This window comes from Canis lupus, chromosome 20, assembly GCF_011100685.1.
Source record: "Canis lupus familiaris isolate Mischka breed German Shepherd chromosome 20, alternate assembly UU_Cfam_GSD_1.0, whole genome shotgun sequence".
Lineage (NCBI taxonomy): Eukaryota > Metazoa > Chordata > Mammalia > Carnivora > Canidae > Canis > Canis lupus.
Genome location: NC_049241.1, coordinates 54961562 through 54982561, shown reverse-complemented (window position 1 = coordinate 54982561; position 21000 = coordinate 54961562). Strand labels below are relative to the sequence as shown.

Here is a 21000-nt window from a genome sequence, read left to right as displayed (position 1 = left end):
CAGGCACCTCTGCCGGGGAGGCGGGAGGGCACCCAGCCGCCCGGCGCGGCCACGAGACCCCACGCACCTGCACCGCCTTGGGTGGCACAGACGTGGCCAGCGAGGGGGCCGCCCCCATGCCCGGCTCCCTCCGGCCTCCGGATGTGTGCGGCGGGTGCTGACGAGGCCTCGCGCCTCAGTCGCCCCTGGCCTGTGCGCTAAGCCTGCGGCGGCAGCAACGTGATCTAACGTCAGGGGTTTATTTTATTTTATTTTACTTTATTTTATTTTACCTTATTTTATTTTATTTTACTTTATTTTTTACTCTCATCACGTTTATTTTTAAGGTTCCACCTGCTTGTGTCAAGGACAGACCAGGTCCCCCATTCATGAGAGCGACACCAAAGTTTTCTCTTTTAAGTTGTTTTTAAAAGAGATGGCTTCAAAGACGGTGATCGTTGGGGACGGGCGGGGGGGGGACGGACCATTAGGGCGCAAAAGGCACACACATCACAGGGGATGGCTGAAATGTGGCTGGTGCCCAGCGGAGCACTGGCCGGGGAGTCCAGAGGCCTCGATGCCGCCCGCAGGGTGACCAAAGCACAGGTCTACGAGGTCACCCCAGCGCCCGCCACGCACCCCAGCCACGCTGGTGTGATGGGCTGCCCCGCGGCGGCTCAGGCGGTCCTGGGGCAGCCTCCTGTCCCCGTAATCACAGCGTTGGCGTGGCCTGCGGTTCTGTGTGCCCGGGGCTGCCACCAGCCCCCTGCCAGCCTGCTCTCGGCTCTACCGCGGGGAGGCTTCCGGGCCTCACTTGACGCCCTTGGGAGGAGCCCGATGGGGGCCCAACCACCGCTGCCCAGCGGCCCCAAACCCATTGTCCACTGAAGTCCTGTATGTGGGTGTCCCCCACCCCCAGCCGCTCCCGGAAGGTATTAACCACCATAGTGTGGGATGATGTTTAGCCAGCTATCGGGGGGCTTTGGACGGACCAGCACTTTCCAAACAGGCCCACCCCCGTTTTACAGACAAGGAGACAGAGGTCCCAGGGGATGAATCTGCTGACCCGGGGACATGATGCTCATGAGGCCAAGCCGACACCTGAATGTGGGTCCTTGGATGCTCAAGATGATCCTCTACAGAAATCCTGGCCTGTTTCTGGGGGCTCCTTGGCAACTTCTCTACCCATCTGGACAGACCCACAGGGTATCAAACAAACACTGGGGCTGACTGAGTCTCAAAATCACCAGGCCCGGCGACTATGCATTGGGGGGGGGGGGGTCTCTGGCCTTTGGGCTTCTTACCTTCTCCCCGGAAGACAGGAAACCTCATGGACTGTTCCAGGGCCCCCTGAGCTCCATCCTCAGGACCCCTGGCTCTCAGCAGCCACTCCCCACCGCTCCTGTGTCAGACGCCAGAGACATGCAGAGACTCAGAGAAGGCAAGCAAGTGGCCGAAGTCACACAGCACCTCCACTGGGGACCTGCTCTCCTGGCCTCCCTGCCCAGCGAGCTTTCCCCACCACGACCTGAAATCCGGATGGACCACGAGACACACCGATGCCAGCGTGGGGTGGGGTGGGGGGTGGCGGAGGCTCTCAGAAGCCAGGCAGGCTGGTCCGGGGAGGGCCTGGGAGGACTCCCCTTCTGGAAAGGACAGGCAGACTGAGTATAAAACAGCAACCGAGAAAGTAAAAATAAGAGCGCTGGGGACGTTGGCGGAGTAGCCGGCCTGGCCGGAAACGGAGCTCCTGTCAGAGGGAACGGCAAGGACCCGGGGATGGAGGTGGCAGTGAGGAAGGTCCACGCGGCTGGTGCGGAAGGAGTGGGGGGGGGAGAGGGCGGCGGGAGGGGGTGCGGAAGCCTGCAGGGGCTTGGCTGGCAACAGGGGAGGTGGGGTGCGGCTTTGCTCAATTCACACCGCTCGTGAGAGGCTCTGGACCAGATCTGGAACCCAGGCCGGCCAACAGCGCCGTGCACCCTCCCCCCCCGCCCCGACCCTGGGCTCTGATCGCCGTGAGCAGCAGCCTCCGGCCACACATTTGCCACCTAACCGTGCGGCCCGTGCAGAACCCCGCAGAGCCCCGCAGAGCCCCGGGCACAAACATGCACAGCTCCACAGACCATTCCCCAGTGCAGGCCTCGCTGGCCTCCCCCCCGCCCCCCTGTGGGGGGACAGGCGGCCCCAAGAAAAGACCAGTCATTCCAGCTTCTCGTCCCCACCCAGGCCTCCGTTTCTCCACCAGCGACGTGGTGGCAACGGCTGCCACTTTGGGGGCCGTTCTCAGGGTGAAAGGAGAAAACAGGAGCGAAGCCGGAGGCCCAGGCATGTAGCTGGGGGATCCCACACCTGTCTGGGCAGTGTCTCCCTGTTGCGGTCGTCTGGGAAATTGAAGGTTTGGGGGGATCCTCACCTCCCTCCAACTTCTCCTCATGGAGATGACGGGTAGGAGGGCACAGGCGCCGAGCCCCTGTTCGTGCAACCGGCCGTCGAGGGCTTATCCACGTGACACCGTTTAATCCCCGTGCCGCAGCAAGACGTGTCCCCATTCTACGGATGAGAAAACCGAGGCTCGAGGTGGGCTGGGGAGAGGGGAATCACGGGTCTCCTCACACAATTGGGATGGCCGGTGTCAGGAGTCCAACTTCAAGTGCTCAGGCCGCCCTAACCCCTTCCCTGTGGGGACAGAGGCCAGGTCCCCAGGGCCAGGTGGACGGAGGGAGAAAGGCCAGGCCGTGGCCACCAATCCGTGCCCCAGTCCAGCACAGCTGCCCGAAAGCCTGGCCAGCCACGCTTTCCAGAATCCATACGTCAGGGGCAATTACCCGCTTCTGCAAATCAACCGGGCAGCGGGGCCGGGACAGGTGTGCAGCGGGATCCCATCGGTAATCCCGGCGTTCCGGTCCAGCAGGCAGCGCAGCGTGGGAGGCACACGGTCACGGCCGAGCGGGCAGCTGCCCGCGGCCTTTCCCCGCCGCCGCAGGTCTCCAGGACCAACTAGGGTGGCCAAACCTCGGCCTTATCGACATTTAGGACCAGATCATTTTCAGGGGACATCCCAGGTGCTGTGGGGGGCTGAGCAGCATCCCCAGGCCCACCCACGTGATGCCAGGAGTATGCTCCCCCCCCATCCGTCCTGACGACCACAGATGTCCCCAAACCCGGCCCAGTGTCCCCTGTGGGGAGCAAAACCGCCTCGGGTTACAAACCACTACGACACACTCGACGGCTAATGCCGGTGACCAGCGGCCCGGCCCAAGACCAAACGGCTACGTTCCAGAAAAGGGCAAGCGTGTGAGGAACAGGTCCTGCAGCCAGGAGATAATTCACAGCCCTGCCCCTCGGGACCAGCAAGCTCCCTTCTGTGAGGCATTTCATCTAAGTCAAGTTTATCGTGACGACCAATATTAATATAATCAGAGCCAACAGCTATCGAGCGTGGACGCTGGCCCCGGCCGTCCTCAGCCCTCCCCCTGAGTTATCTCGCCAGGGCCTCCGAACCACCCATCCAGGTGGCAGTGGCTCCTACACCTGTAGTACGGCCCAGGAGGGCACCTGAGGCCCAGTGATGGGCAAAGGAGGGGCTGAGGTCATGATCAGCAAGAGCAGGCGTCTGCAGGAAAAGAAACGATCCAAGGATGTAAAATGGGGCGATTTCATGTAAAATCGGGATTTCTGGTTTCTCTCAGATCTGGCTGGGGAGCCATTTGGGGGCCTGGCCAGGAGGTTGGGGGGGAGGGCCGCCCACTCACCTCCCGCCTCTCCCACCAGAGACCCCTCCCAGCTTCACACCTGCCGTTCCGGACACCTGTGCATCCGCCTGAGGTCAGCCCCTGATAAAGGCCCTCCGTGTCCCCCTGGGTGTCGCCTGGATTTCCGGTCTCAGCAGAACCGGACTGTTGTGAACCCCACCTTGCCTATGTAAATACTCACTGTCCCTCCCACCCCCCCAGTAAACTGCAGGGTCTGAGGAACACAGGACCAAGACTGCCTGGTTTATCGCTGCATCCCCAGAATTTAATTTCAATTTGCTTTTATTTAAAAAAAAAAAAAAAAGGAAAAAGGAAAAAGGAAAAAGAATGGACACAGAGCTCTCCGTCTGCCAGGCACAGTTTAGCTCCTATATCCCTCACCGTACCCCTAGCGTGAGTGAGGCCGCGCCAAAGCACCCATTTTACAGATGAGGACGCTGAGGCACAAGTCGGCTACAGAACTAGCCAGGGACTTCGCAGCTGGTGCGTAGCAGAGCCGGATGGAATTCGAACCCGGGTCTGGCTCCAGAGTGCTCTAGCGGCCGGTATGCAACAGATGCTAACTGACCGAACGAACGAACTGGCGAATGAATGAATGGCCCTGCGCCGAGCTCACACACTGACCCCTCTCCAGGGTGCCCCTCCATGGGGCGGCCATCAAAGCGGAGACCTCACCCCGGGGTGCTCGCTCAGACCCACCCTGGGCCTCGGGAAGCCAGGGGGTGGGGGGCCACCCGGGGTCTCCGCCGTACCCTCCCCGCCTGTGGCCACCGCCTACCCTCCCCACCGGCCTCGCCGGGCCTCCTGTGGCTCGGATCCTGCCGCAGAAGTGGGGCGGCTTTGATTAGGCAGCCAGTGACGGGGAACGCCCCAGTTTGCAGTGGCTGAGTCATCCTGACAGCTCTCCCAGGCTGGACCCCATGAGGGGCCGCCCGGGAGCCCCTGCCAGGTGGGTCGAGCCGCAGGTCAGCGCAGCGCATTCCACATATCCACTTAGGCCCCCCAACGAGGCTGCGCGAGCGGTACATTATCCTCCGTTCTGCAGACGAGAAAACAGGAGGACAGAAGTTGAGCAACTCGCCCCGTGGCCCAGCTGGAGCGGGGATGCGGGGATGTGAGCCCCAGGCAGCCCCAGCCTGGCATGCATGCTCTGACCCTCCGAGGGAGGCACCTGGGGGGGCCCCCGCGTCTCCACAGCGACCCCCAGATGCCCCAGCAGGTGAACCATCATCCAAACGAGAGCCAGGCCCCTGTTCCCAGGCCCAGGCGTGAAGACCTCAGGTTCTAGCATTGGTGGCCCTGGGTGAAGACTTTCTGTCACTCATCTATGTGACCTCCTGGGCCTCAGTTTCCCCCTCTGCAAAATGGGGCTCTGGAGGTCAACAACTGTACTGCTGGGTGGGGGGCGGCGGGGGGGAGTGAAGGTTAAAGGCGACGAGAACGCTCCTCTCGTGCTTGCTCAGCACAGGGCCCGGCAACGGCGCCAAGTCCAAATAAGGCGGAGTGGCTATTATCATCCCCCCGACATCCCCTCATTTGCTGATCACGGGGTTAATTATAAGCGGCATTAAATTATACACACAGGCGCGTCGACCTCGCTTCCCCAGAACCCCTGAATTTCTACCCACGCAACAGCATGACAATAGAGCATCCTCCCAGCCGCTCTGCACCCAGCCTGCCTCCATCCCAGGGTCCTAGGCCCCCCAGGCCTCTGGGGCTGTCGCTGCTGCACCACACAGGGTCCGGGTGTCGTCACAGGGCCTGCAGGCCTGCAGGGCCTGCATGGCCAGCAGCGGTCGCATCGGAGAGAACAGAGGGAGGGGCTTTGCCAGAAGCATCTGTCTCCTGTCCTGGCTCGGGCCAGGAAGGGGGCTGGGCTTGTCCTGATCTCAGAGATGAAAAAACAGAGAGGTCAACCGACCTGCCAGTTTGCGCAGCTCCAGGAGAGCAGGGCCGCGGAAGTCAGGACCCCAAGCCAGAGGCATAACCCCATTCTGCAAGCCAGGAGGCTCCCATACAGAGAGGTCAAGGGGCAGAGCTGTGAGGCCACCGGAGAGGGAGATGGGGGGTGGGGGGGAACGACAGGACAATCCAGCAGGAGGAGAAAAAGTCGGGATGTTCACTTCTCCCAGCAGGACAGGAGACTCCTGGCCTTCCTAAAAGGGGCTAGCAGGAAAGATTTAAAAAACAAACAAACCAACAAATCTACAACTCAAAAAAAGCCACAGACACCACCTAGGGAGTTCCACAGAGTTCGAGACAAATTCTTAACCCTTCAAAAAAAAAAAAAGGAAAAAAAATGTGATTGAGCCCCAGTTAAGTCGTTTTTGGAGGAGGGGTCACTGGAATCCAGAAACCCAAGCTCCGAGCCTCCCCCCCACCCCGCCCCCCCAACAGCAGGGTGAAGTCCGCAGGCACGCAAATGCCAGACAAAACCCTGGGTGTATTTTCTGGTGCGGAATCACTTTGGCCTCCACAGGACTGAGGAGGCCTGGATCCCAGGGAGCAGAGGAGGGGATTCCTGGGAGCTCGAATACCATCCCCTCAACGCCCCCCTGCTGCCCACCACCCCCTCCAACGTCCAGTCTGGCCAGGCCCCCGGGGACGGGCGGGGGACCAGCGTCTCGGGGGGACCAGCGTCTCCTCGGAGGAGGGCATCGAGAGGAAAGACAAAAATGAGGCAGTGCGAAAGTCGAGGCCCTGTCCATGAGTCACTCCCGCCCGCTCGTTAATTTTCGCCTTTGCAGAAGTGTAAGCCAATTGATTTTTCATATTCCCCACGCACAACCCCCCCACGCTTCTGAAATATCAGCCAGAGACAAGACAGAAATGGTACGTCGGGGCTTTTTTTTTTTTTTCCTTCTTCCCTGAGTGTCTTTTCTTTCCTTAAAGGAAAAAAAAAAAAAACCCCACATACTACACTTGATACCTAGAGCTTCTAGAAGGCTGGGGAGGGGGTGACAACCTGGACCGGGGGGCGGGTACGGGGATGGTGGTGGTGAGAGACCCCAGTGTCAGCGCCACCTGTGCATCTCAGAGCTAGCAGGTGCCTGTCTCTGGGCTGTCCCTCCTCCCTGTGACAGGGTGACATGAACTTGAACATCCAGCCCCTTCTTCCCCGCCCCGCGAGCCACGCAATCTAAGCCGGCAGCTTTCTGGTTCCAGACCAAAGCCAGGTGAGGCTAAGACAAAATTTTAAAACATCTGAAAAGCCCTTGACCCCTTCCTGCGCCCCCACCCCCCCACACCCCCATACAGGCGGATGGTGCGACTTTGTCCAGGGACCCACGGCAGGTCTTCCATCGGATTGGCACGTGGATCCGACACAGGCACGGCGGTTATGCTTTCACCCTCGTCTCCACCGGAGGCTGAGGCACCCTGCCCGGCAGGCAGGCAGCTGGGGTCTCTCCAAACACCCCACCCAGGCACCCTCTGCTGCGGGGAAGGACAGAGCAAGGGCAGCCTGCGCCAGCTTCGCAGGAGAGGGGCGGCCTCCTTCTTGCAAATTCTGGGAAACGGGATGCCCACCGGCGGGAGGGGAAGCCAGGAGGCTGCGCTGGATGCGCTAGAGAGCTGGGGACTCCGGCGTCTCAGCATCCCTGCCTGGGCCCCCTGCCTCCCCTCCAGAAGCACAAGACCCCTGGAAAGGGACCACAGCCCGCAACTCGCACGCTTCAAGAACCTTCCGCTGGTTCGCAATGACTTTACAAATGGAACTATGCAGTCGGGGGGGGGGGGGGGGGGCGGGGTGGATCGCTCTCGGTTGAAAACATTAAGCTTTGTCAATTATCCCCAAACCCACTGGGTTTATAAATATCCACCTTTATTTTTAGGGTTTTCCTCCCAATCCCGAACTCTCTACAGACACACCTCCACCCCACACCCGGCGGCTGTACGAGTCACGGGAAGCAGGTGAATGCGGGGCTGCAGGGCAATCGGGGGGAAATGCCACGCTGCACCTTGGAGCCTCGTCATCCCCGCGCATCCCCCGTCCCTCCCGGGCCACCTCGCTGACCGTTGTCCGGGCCACTCGGAGGCTGGAGCAATCAGCGGAGCCACAGGTCTCCTGGCGCCCGGCCCCAGGCAGCGGCAGTCGGAGGTGAGCACTGCACTCTGACGCCTGTGACACGCGCCTCACTGCCAACCCAGTAAGCAGGAAGGGAAACTGAGTCACCACCACCACCACCCCCCCGGAAAGTTGGCCAGTGGAGGTAGATCCATCTCCGGCCCCGGGTCCAAAGAAGCCCAGGCTGAGCTCCAAGCTCCGTGTGACCCAAAGAGGCAGCAAATGGGCGGATGGTGATGGTTCCAGAACTACCCACCCAGATGCCACCACTAAATCCCTGACGTCCAGGGAGCTCCTCCCCTCGCACCCACTCCTCACACCCTCGCATCCAGAGCTACAGTCCCAGGGTTGGGAGAAAAATGCCTCAGGTCTCCCAAGTGTGGCCCAGGGACAGGCGAAGACACCCGGAATCCCCTGGGAAACAGGGAAGCAAGAAGGGCGCTCGGAATCTCTGCCGGAGGGGACAGAAGCAGAGGGACGGGCCATGGGTGATGTCCTGGGAGGGCAGCAGGCAGGTGCCTGGCTCTCGGGACCCCTCTCCCCGCACCCCCCACACGGCCAGCTCAGGGCCCTGCAAGGGACCCGGGGGAAGGGCGGATCCCCGGGGAAGCCCAGCGACCACCTGGGCAGCGTCCTCCAAGGCCATACCCAGCCACAGCAGGATGCCCCATCCCGTCTCCTGCAGGCGGTGGGGAGTGGGTCAGGCCACTGCCTCTGCCCTAGGACAGCCACTGGCATAACAGCACCAGCCCCCGCCACCCCCCTGGGGGGCCGATGTCATCGGGGCCAGGATGGCAGGAATAGAAAAGCACATGAGCTCACCAGGCAGGCCGGGTCTCCCGCGACGTTTTGTTTGCCTGAGCCCAATTATACCAAGTCTCAGGGCGATAGAGTATGGCGCGTGGCATCCCCCTGGGGCCGTGGGGGGCCGGGCCCCCAAGAACTGCACCGTCATGGCGAGGTGCCCCTGGGCTCAGGGGATGGGGCAGGACGGAGCTTTCTGGAGAAGAATGATGGAGATGCACGCCGGCGGCAGCCAGCCCGGAGGCTGGGCGGAGGGCATCGTAGGGGGCAGGGGGCTGCGGCCCAGACCCAAGTCCAAGTTGGTGGGCTCCGGGCGGTGGGGGCGGGAAGCAGCCGCCCCCAGCCCCAGCTGCCCGCCTTCCGCAGCCAAAGTATCAGCTGGCAGAGGAAGAAGAGAGCGGAGGGACAGAAGGCGGGCGAGATTGGCAGGAGGAGGGGGGCACAAAGGAAGGGACCCTGGGAGGGGGAGGGGAGTTATGCAAATAGCACAATCGACCGAATCCCTCGGCCATTAATAAAAGCTCCAGCAGCAGCAGCAGCTGGTAGCGCAGGAGTAGAGGCGCGGACTGGCTCTCCTCGCAGGCGGGAGGCGGCGATGAGGCGGAAGCAGGGCGCCCCAAACAAAAGGAGACCTTGCCCTCTGCACCCCAGGAACAGTAGTGATGGGGGCCACGCCGGGAAAGCTAGAACCCCAGCAGCCAAACTCTGGGTGGAGGCCGCTGGGGGCCCACAGCAGGTGGGTCCCCGTGCTTGGGACTCTCGGGGACCCTCCAGCTTCGTCCGGGCTTCTTGGAGTGAGAACGGACGCACAACCTGGACACCTCAGACACCCCCCTCCACTAGCTGTGCTGGCCAGGCCGGTCTTTTTTTTTTCCAGGGGTTCTGCCGGTGATAGAAGGGCCCTGGGCTCCAGAATGGGGACTCCCCCAGAGTGAGATGGGGGATACAGGGGGAATCCCAGTTGAGCCTAGCAAGGGGAGGGGAGGTGTCCCCCAGTTGGGAGGCGCTGGGGAGGTTTCTTAATGTGGGAGACGAGGTCCCTAGGGGGTGACTACATTTGAGAAAGGGGTATTCTCAAAAGCTGCCCATTTACAGGGCGACCAGAGGAGAATCTGAAATTGGGGGAAGGGTCGCTAAGCTGGAGGTTCCAGACGCGGGGGGGGGGGGGGGGGGGGGGGAGGGAAACGACACAGGCTGTGTCTGGGAAAAAAAAAAAAAATCCCAGTTTGCGCAAGGGTTCCCTGATTTGAGAATTCTGGAGAAAAGAGGCTGCAGGGGAGTTCTCCGATTTAGGGTGGAGGGAAGTGACCAGAACTTGGGGGGTGCTAAGTGAGATCGTAAATCTGGGAGAGATTTCCATAAGGAGCAGTGAACTTGGCCGAAAGCCTTGCGCCCCGACTCCGGGGGCTGTCCTCAGGGCACACCCCCCCCAGCGCCCCCTTCACCGGGTTCCGGCGACTCCGCCCCCCGGATGACGTCACCTCCCCTCCCCCCGCCCCTAAGGGGGCTCCCGGGGCGCGCAAAACCCCCCGGGCTGCCGGCTCCAGGGGCGGCTTCCCCTCTCCCGGGATCCCCAGGGGAGGTCGGTGCCGGGTGCGCGCACCCGTCCGTCCGTCGGTCCGTCCGCGTCCCTGGGGCTGGGGGCTGAGCCTCGCCCCGCCTGGGGGACGGGGAGGGGCGCCGGGGCCGCAGAAGGGTGGGGCAAGGCCGGGGCGCTGGGGGGCGGCCTCCCCCGGGGACCTACGCGGCCAGGAGGGCGCTAAGGTGAGGCGGCGTTGAGTCCGAGGTCTCCAGGGGCGGGGGCCTGCGGAGCCGGGCGCGGGCAGAGCAGCCCCCCGGGCGCCCCGGCCGCTCCGCCCTCGCGCCCACCTGGAGCACCGGTCCCGGGCCGGCCTCCGCTCCGGGGCGCCCGCGAGCCCCCTCCCCCGGCACAGCGCCCCCTGCCTCCCGGACCCGCCCGGGAAACCGGGGCCGGAGCCGCCGGGGCCAGCAGCCCCTCCGCACACACGCGCGTGCCCCTCCGCGCCTCCGCCCCGCCCGCGGCCCGGGTGGTGCAGCCGGCGGCGCTGGGCAGCTTCCAGCCGCGCTCCGGGCCATTCCAGCCCAGCCCCCTCCCCGCCGCGGCGAAGCCCCCCGCCCCGCCCGCCGAGCCTCCCCGCGGCCCCCGCCCGCCCGGCCCGGCCCCTCCGGGGCATTGTTCGCACGCCGCTAGCCAGGCGCAGGGCTGGGCGTGCAGCCGGCTGCAGCGGAGCATCCTCCGAGCACAATGGCCGTGCAGGCTCTCCCGGCACAAAGCCGGCGCGCTGCCCACTCCGCTGCCTCCGAGACCCCCACCGGAGCGCCTGCAGGTTTTTTTTTTTTTCAATCCAATTCGCGTTTTATTCCCCCCCCGCCCGTTTACCTGGAGGCTGGCTGGGCTGGGCTCCCCCGGCTCTGCCCCGCTTCACATCCTGGCTGTTGCATGGGATTCGAGCGGAGCCCGGGCGCCAGCGGCTCGCGGCGTGCGCGCGCCGGCCGGGCTGCCGGGCGGGCGGCGCGAGGACACTCACTGCGGCTCGCGCTCCCCTCGCGCCGGTTCGCGCGCCCCCCCCAGCCGGTGACGTCATCCCTTCCGCCAGCGCCGCCGCCGCCGCCGCCGGCCGGGGGCGGGGTCGGGGCGGGGCCGGGCCGCGCGCGTCACTGCGCAGCCGCGCGGCGGCCACGCCCCCCCGGCCAATGAGAGGGCGCGGGTGGGTCACGTGGCCCCGGGGCGTTTAAAGGGCCGCGAGAGCACGTGGGGCGCGGGGCGCCGAGGAGCGCGGGGCGCGTGGGCGGCGGCGGCGCGAGGACTCGTCCGGCAGCTGCTCGGCGTCCGACCCCCGCGACGCTCGGCCCCCGGGGCGTGGTGCTTGCGGGGCGCGCGCTGTGGCCCCCCGAGTCTCCCTCGAGTACGCCCACGTGTGCCCGTGCTGCAGCCCCGCCGGCTCCCTCCCGGCTCAGCCCCCTCGCCCGGAATAGCGCTCCCCCGAGGGCCTCCCCTTCTTGCGGCCGCTGCTCCGATGGCAGCTCCCGGGAAAAGCCCTCCTGGGTCGCCGCCACCAGCCTCCCGGCGCCCCATTCTCTGATCCATCAGGGCTGCTTTCATTCTGGTCACAAGAAGGTGTGACTCCAAAGGGCCTGGGGATCCCTTTTATGGGTCGAATGGACGAGGGAGCATTTATTTCCTCCCTCCTCATTACCGTTCCCTGCTTCCCTGGCTGGAGTCGGCATGAATCGTCACAGGAATCCCAGCTCGGGCACTGAGTCGCTGTGTGGGTCCGTGAGCCTCAGTTTTCCCACCTGCAAAACGGGCTTGTCCCTTTGCGGGTCGGTGTCCTGTCTGTGAAGTGGGGCAAGGTAGAGAGTGGGAGGGTGGACTGGTGATGGTGTGCTGCCCTGCCTGTCTTCTTAGCGGCTTGAAAATGGAATGAGGAAAAAAAAGAAAGAAACAAAGGGGAAGGATTGCCATGGGAGGTTGGAGGGCCCAAAGACACCAAACAAGATTGCACGCTTCTGGGTGAGTTCTGCACACGCTGAAAGCGGTTTATTTCTCCAAGGGATGTATCTGGACAGGGCCTTGCGCCTACAAAAGGACACAAGTTTAGAGTTTGGGTTTTTCCTCCAAAATCGTTGATTCATTCATTCCAGGCCAAAGATGCAGATATAAACAAAAGGCATTAACCCCGAGAACAAAATGAGAAGGCGGAAGTCATAAATAGGAGAAGAGAGAGGAGAGAATGAATAATTAAACAAGGAACCTAAATTAAGCTCGGAGTTTCCCGGCGGCCAGTGCAGCGGCCAGGTTTGCAGAGCCTATTTGGTTCTCCTTCCTAGCTGCGTGACCCTGACCTAAGCGGCGGCAGCCTGGCCTTGGTTTTCTCATCCAGGCAAGGGAGACCCAGCCCCTTCTTGATGATGGTTTCTCGTACACAGTAGGTTCTCTGGCAGCCCGGTGAGGGCGGTGTGAAGGGAGACTGCCGGCTCTGGAAGGCTGCATGTGGCAGGAGCCCCAGCCTCGCCACCTATTAGGGGAGGGATCTGGAACAAGCCACGCAGACTCGCGGTTCCCATCTGCTAAAGGGGCAACCACATCTGAGAGTTCTCCCGAGCAGCAGAGGAAAGGGCATAAGATCCAGTACAGCATATGCCCAGGAAACGGGTCCGCCCAGGCCGTCACTCTGTGTGCGGTGCTGTTTTAAAGGTTGAAGACACAGAGGTAAACAAAACAGGCTTAAAAAAAAAAAAAAAGAAAATTCCTGCCTTCCAGGCGTTAACGATCCAGGGAAGGAGATAGATAGTATCTGAGGGTGAAAACCCACATCCTCCCTGTGGTCTACAAGGTCCTGAACAACCTGCCCCTGTCACCTGGCTGCCCTCACTTCCAGCTGTACCCCTCGCTCGCCCCACTCCACCCCTACCCCCTCTTCACTGTTCCTTGCAAACGGCACAGTCCATCCTCGAGGCCTTAGCATTGGCTGTTCCCTCTGCCTAGGATACTGTTCCTCCTTCTCTTCCCAAGGTCAGATACCCCTCTTCCTTTGGTTGTCTGAGAGACCCTCCCTGACCATCCCGCTAATATTCATTTTGTGTCAATATGAATGTATTTATTACAATTTGGACTGATTTTATATTTTGGTCAGTTTGCTTTTTTTCTTTTCTTTTCTTTTTTTTTTTTTTTTTTTTTTTTTTTTGTCTGTCTCCCCATGGGAGCTTTGACCCCATTTGCCCATCTATAAATGGGAGACAGTAACTGTATCTCCTAGGGTCTTTGGGAGGGTAAAATGGGTTACATCGTGTCAAACACCTGGCACCGAACCTAGAAGAGGTTTCTTGATAAATGAGGCCATTGTAAGTGGGAAAACCAGGGTACCTAGCTAGGTGACCATAAAAATCAATACAAGGAGAACAGAACACTCTAGTCTGATACTGTCACAGCTTTCTGGCAGCCACAGGAGTTTGCCAAGTGTCAGAAAGGTGTTAAGGATTCGGTAACACCAAACCAAGACTTCCTGTAAGCCAAAGCTCAAAGAGAACCGGGAGGGAATGTTCTCCCTAGGGCATGGCTTAAGCCTCAAAGTTCTACACTGTGGGAATGAGTCAGATCGGGAGGTGGGGCCTGGTGGGCTCTGGGTCTCTTCTGTGTCTGCAGACCACAGCACCTGGCAAGCTGTGGGTGTGACTCATCATCTGTTGGATGAAAAGTTCAGTCAATGAACACTTCCATCTTCTGCAGGAGGGTGGGGAAGGCCTCCTCCTTCCCTGCCAGCCCAACCTCTGCCCCAGCATCTTCCAGAACCTGGTAATTAGCTCCGACATGTTTTTGTCGAGGCAACTGCAAGGGAACCATCAGCTGTCCATTACCATATATAAATAGGACTCTTCATGCCAAGTTCAGGATTGTCTGCACAGAACCCAGCCTTAAAGCCCTACAAGACTCGTCCAAAATGTCTCCCCAGCAAGTTTGCCCCTATGCCAGCAATTTCACGAACATCATTACACATTCCCTCCAATTAAACATGATGCGCACGTGCACTCTTGCTCACTCTTTGTCTCTATCTTTGCAGGTTTGCCTCACATGCCAAAGAGAAAAGGGGCAGATGGGAACACTCCATTTGCTGACCACCTGCTCTTTAGTGGATTCCATGTGGGGCTCCTCCAGGGGGTCCACTAATTTAGTGTATCGAATAAACACCAGGGCTCCGGAGTCAGAGAAACATAAATTCGAATCCTGGCTGCAGCATTTGACAAAATTCAACATCACTGTGTGATAAAAACACTCAAGGCGTAGAAAGGCACTTCTTCAACCTGACATCTATCGCTAACATCATACTTAAGGGTGAAAGACTGTATCTCTTCTCTCCCTCCCCCCCCCCCCCATCGAGAACAAGACAGGAATGTCTGCTGTCACCATTACTAATGAACCCTGTCCTGGAGGTTATAACCCGCAATTAGGCAAGAGAGTGAAATCGGACACACCCAGATCGGAAGAAGTAAAACTAGCTCTATATGTGCGTGACATCATTTTGTATTTAGAAAATTTTAAGGAATCCACTAAGAAAGTATTAAAAGTAGTAAACCCATTCCTCAGGGCTGCAGGATATAGGATCGATACACAAAAATCCACTGTACTTCGGATGCAATAGCAATGAACAAACAAAATGAGGTTGAGAAACCAATTCCATTCACAACTGATCAAAAAGAATAAGATACGCATTTACCCAAAGAGATGCAAAACCTATACTATAAAAACAACAAAGTGTTGCTGAAAGAAATTAAAGGAGGCCTAAATAGATGAAAGATAGCGCATTTGTGGATAGGGTTGGAAGGCTTAATAGTGTTAAAATGGCAGTATTCCCCACATTGGACTACAGACTCGATCTTGTCCCTATCAAAATCCCAACTGGCCTCACTGCGGAAACCAATAAGCTAATCCTGAAATTCATATGAGAATTTGAGGGACCCAGAATAACCAAAACACTCTTGAAAAAGGACAAAGGAAAGGTGTGGGGGGGGGGGGGTCACACGTCCCAATTTCCCAATGGTATTACAAAGCTACAGTCACTGGGGCCTCCTGGGTGGCTCAATCAGTTAGGCACCGGACTCGATCTTGGCTTGGGTCTTAATCTCAAAGTCATGAGTCCAAGTTCTGTGTTGGGCTCCACACTGGGTGGGGAGCCTACTTAAAAATCAAAAAACAGGGGTGCCTGAGTAGCTCAGTGGTTGAGGGCTACTTTGCCTTTGGCTCAGGGCATGATCCTGGAGTCCTGGGATCGAGTCCCACATCGGGCTCCCCGCGGGAACCTGCTTCTCCCTCTGCCTGTGTGTCTGCCTCTCTCTATGTGTCTCTCATGAATAAATAAAAAATCTTTAAACAAAACAAAAAAACAGCTACAGTCACTAAGGCACCGTGGTCCTGGCATAGGAATAGATATGTAGATCAATGGAATAGAAATGAGGGCTCAAAATAAACATGTAGGGTCAATTGGTTTTCTTTTCTTTTTAAGATTTATTTATTGGAGGGGGAGAGGGGTGGGGAAGGGCAGAGGAAGAGGGAGAAAGAATCCCAACAGAGTCCCTGCTGAGCTCAGAGCCTGACCCTGAGATCATGACCTGAGCCGAAATCAAGAATCAGTCATTTAACCCTGAGTCACCCAAGCACCCCAGGGTCGATTGACTTTCAACAAGGTCATCGATTCAGTGAGGGAAAGAATGGTCTTTTTCAGCAAGTAGTCCGGGAAAGCTGCATATCCACATGCAGAAGAATGAATTGGGACCCCTACCTCACACCATAGATAAAAATTCACTCAGAGGGGATCACAAACCTGAACAGAAGGGCTAAAACTCTTGGGTGGAAACATAGGTGTAGATCTTGATGATCTTGGATCAAACAATGAGTTCTGTTGGGGTTTCTTTCAGGCTGATGAAAATATTCTGGGAAGTCCCGGTGGCCCAGCAGTTTAGAGCCGCCTTCAGCCCAGGGCATGATCCTGGAGTCCTGGGATTGGGTCCCACGTAGGCTCCCAGCATGGAGCCTGCTTCCTCCTCTGCCTGCGTCTCTGCCTCTCTCTCTCTCTCTCTCTCTCTCTCTCATGAATAAATAAACAAAATGTTTTTTAAAAAGAAAAGAAAGAAAATATTCTAAAATTAGATTGTGGGTGGTCGGTGATGATGATGGTTTTTGCAAGGGTCACCAGAGCCATGACGCAGGGGAAAGTGTAAAGAAATAATTGAATCTGAATATCCCAGAGGAGGGAACGAGGTTGAATTACCCATTCAACAAGGCGGAAGTCAGCACGGTTGAATGTAGCCTACAGCTATGAAAAAGGATCAGGAGCATGGACACCCCAGGGGAAGGATCTCCAGGATAATTTGTTAGTGACGAATGCAAGTGGAGAGCTTTGATGATCGTGTTCTGCCTTCCATCGAAGTTTTCAGCTTACCTTTCCATTATTGCAACACGAGCAAATGCATGTATCTGCATGTCAGGTCAGACCCAGGTCAGCACCACCATCCACATAAAATGAGGAGTGGAATTGACGGGTCGTTCAAACAATTCTTTCTTAAAATGGAACCTTTCTGTCTTTGTGGTGATGGAATACTTGTGCATCTCCATTGAGGTAATGGTCCTGGAAAGCTGACTGTGTGAAAACCGGTGAAGACGACACACACGCACGCACGCACATGTGTAAACCTCTAAAGTCCCAAAGACATGGGTAGGTTGTAGCACGCCAATTTCCGGATGTTGACAGTGTTCTTCGATTTTGGAACATGTGACCGTTGCGGGAAGCTGGGATGGGGCTCCGTGGGCTCCTGTACTAGTTTTGCAACTCTTCCTGAACCTATAATTATTTTAAAATAAAGTGTTTTTAAAGGAGCATGTCGACAGGCTAAGACGCATGCCCCCGGTGTGCATGTCCAGGGTGTACCCCATGGCTGGGCATGAGTGTTGCTTCTGATTTTCGGTGCCTGTGAACCACGCCAGGCTGCACGTTCCGCTTCAGGTTGCTCCCCATGAGCTGCTTTCCCTAACTCTCCATCAGATCCCCGCCATTCTCCGTGTAAGTGCTTAGGGACAGTTTGTGAGAGAAGAAAGCGAGGCAGACCTAAATCTTTGGAGCAAGAAGATCAGAGGGCATTAGTGGGGTGGAGGGTCTGGACCCTGCAGGACACCCAGCCCCGGGAGCCTCTGTTTCTTTCCTGGGGCTGCTGTAATGATGTACCACCCGTTGGGGTGGCAAACAGTGGAATCGCGTTGTCTCCAGCCCTGGTGGCCAGAAACCCTAAGTCAGAAGCCCTGTGGGCAGGGCTGGCTCCTTCTGAGGCCTCAAGGGAGAATCTGGGCCCGGCCCCTCTCCTTGCCCTGTAGACGGCTGCCTTCTCCTCCCTGGACGGCTCACATCGTCTTCCTCTGTGTCCTTTGTCCCTGCTCACGAGAAGACCAGTCATACTGGATTAGGGCTCACGCACACGACAGCGTTTTAACTTAATGACTTCCTGAAAAGAACCCACTTCTGACATAAGATCACATTCTGAGCACCCCCCCCCCAGGGGGTTAGGACTCCCATGCATCTCTTTTAGGGGAGCACAATTCAAGCTATAACAGAACCGTGCCCAGAAGGTGACTCAGCTTAAACGCATCTAGCGCTTCGCTGCTCCTGGATAATTAAGGGGTTTGGCATCCCCGAGACACACTGCTGGAGACGCCGGGGCCCGGACCCTAAATCACCAGCACCCTGGCAATGAGATCCAGGCTTTGGGGCTTTGGGGCTTTGGGGAAGGCTGGGGGACCCCATCCCAGGGGCCGGGTCTGGGTCCTGGTGGGCACATGGAGAGATCAAGGGGCTTTATGGCACCACCTCACTGGGGAATCCGATGACAGTCTTCAAAACTGGCCACTGTCATGCCCTACCAGCTGCTGGAGTGGACGGGGCTCTGTTCTCAGCAACAGAGACCTGGATTTTCCACAGGGTGGGGTGTGGTGGGGGGCCGTGCTGGGTGCTGCATCCAGGGCCCAAGGGATGCACCCAGCCTTGCCATCCAGACCCCCTGCCACGAGCCTCGCCAAGCCAGGGGCCTCCTATCACTTTTACCACAGGCCCCAAGGGCCGCCTGGGGGACTCAGTGGTTGAGCATCCACCTTCAGCTCAGGGAGTGATCCCGGGGTCCTGGGATCGAGTCCGCATCAGGCTCCCTGATACCTCTGTCTCTGCCTCTCTGTGTGTGTCTCTCATGAATAAATAAATAAAATCTTTAAACAAACAAAACACAGGCCCCACACTTGGCAGCTGGACCCCGGGAGGACACGGGGTGATCGAGATACTTCGCACAGAGCATGAAGAACCACAGAGTCGCTGACTGCCAGAGCTCTGCACCTGTATCTTCTGTCTGGGAGAAAGTCTCAGGTGGGTGCTGGGTGAGCCCCGAATGCCGACCTGCTAACATTTGCTCCACGCTTTGCCCAACAAGGAGAGCGGCCTGGCTCTGGAGTCCGTGCCAGAGAACACAGGCAGACCGCTCCAATCTCATAATTTCTCTTATCAACATTTGTTAATTTTGCACACCTGGGACTTGATTGTCTCCTGAAACTTCACCTTATTCCTTCGACTTGTTATTTTTACTTGTCTTGTATCCCTTCCGTTTATACTTGCATCCTGCCCTGGAGAGGTATGATACAACGGTCCTTTTTTAAGCAAGTTTACTTCCTGGGGGTGCGCCTGGGGGGGCTCAGTGGGTTCGAGCATCTGCTCCTACCGTGATCTCGGGGCCCCAGGGATCCAGCCCCGCTCAGTGGGGAGTCCGCTTCTCATTCTCCCTCTGCCCTTCCCCGGGCTGGTGCTCTCTCGTGTGCTCTTTCTCTCTCTCCAATAAATACATAAAATTAAAAAAAAAAAAAAAAGAAAAAAGAAAAAGAAAAAGAAAAAGAAAAAAGGATGTTTACTTACCTGGAAGCACGTGGATCTAAGGAAAATACTAAGTAACTAGTGGTCCAGCCCTGCAGAGAGATTGCTGTTGAGGAGCACCAAAGCCCAACACACCTTGAATTATCTTGTTGAAACCTGGCCTTCCTGAGACCTATTTTACAGATAAGAAAACTGAGGCTCTAGGAGGTGACCTCACGGGCTCAGGGGACAAGACTGGAGCAGCCTTCCTGCAGAAACCATAACCTTTTCTGCCCTGACGGTCCTGCCTCTGGACGTCTTCCCCTCCTGTGCCTACTGCCAGGCTTGCCCTCTCTGTCTTTCTTTCTTTAAAGATTTTATTCATTTATCTGAGAGAGAGAGAGAGAGAGAGAGAGCACAAGAGCACAGGAGCAGGGGAGAGGGGGAGAGGGGCAGAGGGAGAAGCAGACTCTCTGCTGAGCAGGGAGCCCGATGTGGGACTTGATCCCTGGGCCCTGGGATCATGACCTGAGCTGAAGGCAGATGCTGAACCAACTGAGCCCCCCAGGCGCCCCTCTCTGTCCCTTTTGGCCACTCCCCGTCTTTGCCTCTCCCTGCCCTCCGCCTGCAGGAAGCCCTCCTGACCCCTCCAGCCCTGACCCCTGGTCTTCCGTGTGGAAGTCACTATGAAAGGTGACTGGGGACCTGGGGACAGGGGATGGCAGGGGGCTCATCGGCCCATCCCTAGAGCCCAGCGCACCCTGGGGGTAGCTGAACACCTGCTGAGTGGGCAGGCCCTCCCCTCTGTGCGGAAAGGGTTAACTCCCTTCATTTGCATACCACTCCCAGCTGCATCTTGGGAATAGGCTGCATCACAGCTGCCTGGGGTGGGGGCTAGCCCGGGAGCACCCTGACAGGTAGACGAAGGGGCGATGGGTTTATTCTGGGCAGAGATAGAAGGCTCTGAGATGGCACGAGTGGGCAGGATGAGGGACAGATCACTCTTACTGCCGTGGGGTGGGTCGGGGGGGCACCTGTCTCCCCACGACAAGCCAATCAGAGCAGGCGTTTAGAAGCGTGTTCCTCCCCCAGAAGGTTACAGAGCTATCCTTAATCCGGGGTTTGTGTCCTTCCAGAAGTCGAATTAGGAGCATCCCGGGGCAGGGCATCCAACCCAGCCTGTGTGGACCACGGTGCACCTGTCACTGGGTTGGCCTCTTCGGTCACCTGTGCTTCCGTACCTGGCGCAGGGTAGGCAGGTAGGCACGCGGTAGACATCAAGGTGTTGCTGTCTCACGCCCCCACCCCCCTCCCAAGGAAGTGTGCCTCTCTGGGGAGAGGGAATGTAGCTGGGCCAGGACACACAGTGGGCCTGATGGAGCTTCCCTCCCCCCCCGCCACCCTCTCAAGCTCCCACCCGACCACGCGGCTGCGAGTGGGATCGTCCTGGCAGCGGAGATGTCGCGCAGGATAAAACGGGAAGTGCTAAATAAATCCGCTCGCCTGGCGTCCCAGTTACCCGTGCAGCTCCTCTCCGGGTGCCTGGCGCTCCAGGGCCCTCGAGGGGGGCGCTTCCCCCCGCCCCCCGGGGCTGGAGAGACGCAGGGCTGCTGCCTTTCAGACGCCGCACACACTGGGCCCCCCAGCCCACGGTCGCTGCCCTCGTCACCCCAGTATTGTCATGACTTTCCTTGGAACAGGAAAACACTGAGATATTGGGACGCTAGCCCGAGGGGGCGGCCGGGGGAAGGGGAGCTGGTCTCCGACCCGACAACAGAAACTTCCATCCCATGGGCCCCTGGCAGGGCGGTGGCGGGGTGGGGGGTGCTGAGAGCTTCCCATAGAGCCGAGCAGCCAGAATCATCTTCACGCACCAAGACTGAGGATTTCTGCCCTTTTTACAGCAGAGCAAACTGAGGCTCGGGGTGGAGGTGGTTGGGGGCCTGACATTCATGCAGCTTGGGAGACGCGGGGCTGGGCTCTGGGTCCCGGGTCTGACTTA

At 58.6% G+C, this 21000-nt stretch overlaps 1 protein-coding gene across 15 annotated transcripts in view; it reads right to left on the bottom strand.

Moving 5' to 3' along the window:
- PTPRS (protein tyrosine phosphatase receptor type S) overlaps positions 1 to 11141 on the bottom strand; it is a 96204-nt gene extending 85063 nt beyond the window's left edge. For all 15 annotated transcript variants that reach the window (XM_038567676.1, XM_038567684.1, XM_038567682.1 and 12 more), the window contains exon 1: positions 11003 to 11141. The gene's annotated coding sequence lies outside the window, so the exon portion shown is untranslated. The remainder of the gene's footprint in view (positions 1 to 11002) is intronic.
- Between the last annotated feature and the right edge of the window lie 9859 nt (positions 11142 to 21000).